At 38.8% G+C, this 2,300-nt stretch overlaps 1 protein-coding gene across 3 annotated transcripts in view; it reads right to left on the bottom strand.

The window, feature by feature from the left end:
- Positions 1 to 2,300, bottom strand: part of LOC106868277 (toll-like receptor Tollo) — a 292,526-nt gene that overhangs the window by 274,267 nt on the left and 15,959 nt on the right. Inside the window, exon 1 of one of the 3 annotated variants that reach the window (XM_052971145.1) lies at positions 1,548 to 1,786. The exons of the other annotated variants lie outside the window; for them this stretch is intronic. The gene's annotated coding sequence lies outside the window, so the exon portion shown is untranslated. Of the gene's footprint in view, positions 1 to 1,547; positions 1,787 to 2,300 lie in introns of those variants that run through there. 3 annotated transcript variants of the gene reach the window in all.

The raw sequence follows: 2,300 nt of genomic DNA, 5'->3' as shown, positions 1-2,300 counted from the left end.
AAGCACCGGTCAAGTGATGAGATCAATTTAATCTGTCGAACAATTCCTGACACATGGTGGTGGTAGTAGTAGTAGTAGTAGTAGTAGTAGTAGTAGTAGTAGTAGTAGTAGTATATTTTATTTATTTGTTTTCTTATAGGGTAATTCCACTGGTAACCGGCAAACGAGAATGTGCCAAATAGGCAGTCGTTGAAATGCTAGAAATAGCAGCCAAATTTCCTACAAATCCAACGCCAGTGTCTTTTTAGAAATGAGATATTTTGACACATTTACGGATAATTTTGTTTCGGATAATATCTGATTTACAGAGGCAATAGCCATAGCTGGAACGCTTTGATCGTAGATCTGCGATTAATGCTAACCACGGGCTAACTTAAATATGATAAGAATGAGCAAAAACTCGTCGTTTAATATGATTTTGCTATGTATCAGCTCAACCAGCAAATAAATATAAATATGATAGCTTTGTCAACATGCACGATAAATCATCATCATCATCAATACCACCATCGTGATGTGTGTGTGTGTGTGTGTGTGCGTGCGTGTGTTTAGTTGATATACAGGTTATGTGTGTAGTAAATTTAAACATTATCAGAGAACTTGTAAATATAAATTCGGGATATTTCGGGAGAGTGTATGTGTGTTTGTGAATTTATAGAGCCAGGTACCTGTGACAAGCCTACGAAACTTTAAAGTTCTATGGGGCCCGAATCTAAATGTTTGAAGCGAATAATATATATATCATCGAAGGCGGCGAGCTGGCAGAATCGTTAGCACGCCAGGCATAAAATGCTTAGCGGCATTTCGTCCGTCTTTACGTTCTGAGTTCAAATTCCGCCTGGAGCACTTTCGATTTTCATACTTTCGCTGTCGACAAAAGAAGTACCAGTTGAAAACTAGAATTCATGTAACCAATTTATCCCTTCCCACGAATTTGTTGGCTTAGTACCAATATTTGAAACCAACATTTGTAGCCCTTACTAAATATTGTGTTGAGTACCTTTCCTCCTTTTGTCCACTCACTCGTGCATGTATATATATATATATATACTCAATCCTATATATATATATATATACACTCAATCGTGTCTATATATATATATATATAACCATACACACACACGCTCACACTCATACAGCCATAACATATTTTATAGGATAAAAATTATTTTGGTAGTAAACGAGAATAAAAACCCCTCTTCACTATCATCAGGTTCAGCTAGCATATACACTCATACGTGTCTGAATATCCCCTCCGTGTACCTGTGTCTGCGTGTGCATGTGTAATAAATGTGTGTATAGGTAACATCTATATAGGTAATATATGACACAAACACTTATATCACTTTAAACTTCTCTGAGCTTAAATCTTACATGGTAAGTGGATCTTGGACTTACCCTTAATTATACAAGTATATATGATTGTGTGCGTGTGAGTGTTTTCCCATGAGCGTCACATCTATGTGATTTCGTATTAGTTTGTGATTCATTCTTGTTTGTGAACAAAAGTAGTTATTTGGAAAATAGAGCTTCTGGGAAAAGTTTACCTGCGAAGGCTTGTATTCTATCCAGGGAGAAACGACGAGTCTCCCGCTTGATGATGAAAGCCACGGATTCCTGTAGTTAAATCATCGGCTTTATTGTATGACCGACTCGAGTGAGACGTTCTTTTAGCCATTAATGAACTATTTACACGGATAATTCAAATTTATCTCTCGTTCAGTGGAGCTCTTACTACTACGACTTCTACAACTACTACTACCATCACTACTACTACCACCACGACAATCCCCACTCACAAACACACTACTACCACTACCACCACCGCTACCATTACCATAACTACTACTACTACTACGACTACCAACACCGCTAACAACTCCATCACTACCGCTGATATTTCCGCCACCACCACCACCACCACTACTACCACTACCACACCTACTACTTCTGCTACAACTGCTACTAAATTCTGACCAATGTGGCCAAATTTGAAAGTTGGGTGAGGAAGATACAACTTGTAGAGTTAACGAACCAGTTAGTGTCCGTGCTGACGTTGGTTCGAATCAAGCGTCTGGAGCGGTGTTGACTCAAATCGAACGACGCCGCTATGAATTCACAAACTAATTAAATTGCTGAAATGGCTCACTACACCTAGCTGTAAATCGGAACCATGTTTTTACGATTGGTTTCTTAAGAAAAGGAGAGGAAGAGTGAGAAGGAGAAAGAAGACTCGGTAGAACTCTGTGTGTGTGTGTGTGTGTGTGTGTGTGTGTGTGTGTGTGTGTGTGTGTGTGTGT

The sequence above is a fragment of the Octopus bimaculoides genome, chromosome 1 (assembly GCF_001194135.2).
Source record: "Octopus bimaculoides isolate UCB-OBI-ISO-001 chromosome 1, ASM119413v2, whole genome shotgun sequence".
In the NCBI taxonomy this organism is placed as follows: domain Eukaryota; kingdom Metazoa; phylum Mollusca; class Cephalopoda; order Octopoda; family Octopodidae; genus Octopus; species Octopus bimaculoides.
Note: the sequence above shows the minus strand (reverse complement) of the source record. Positions and strands in the feature narration are given on the sequence as shown.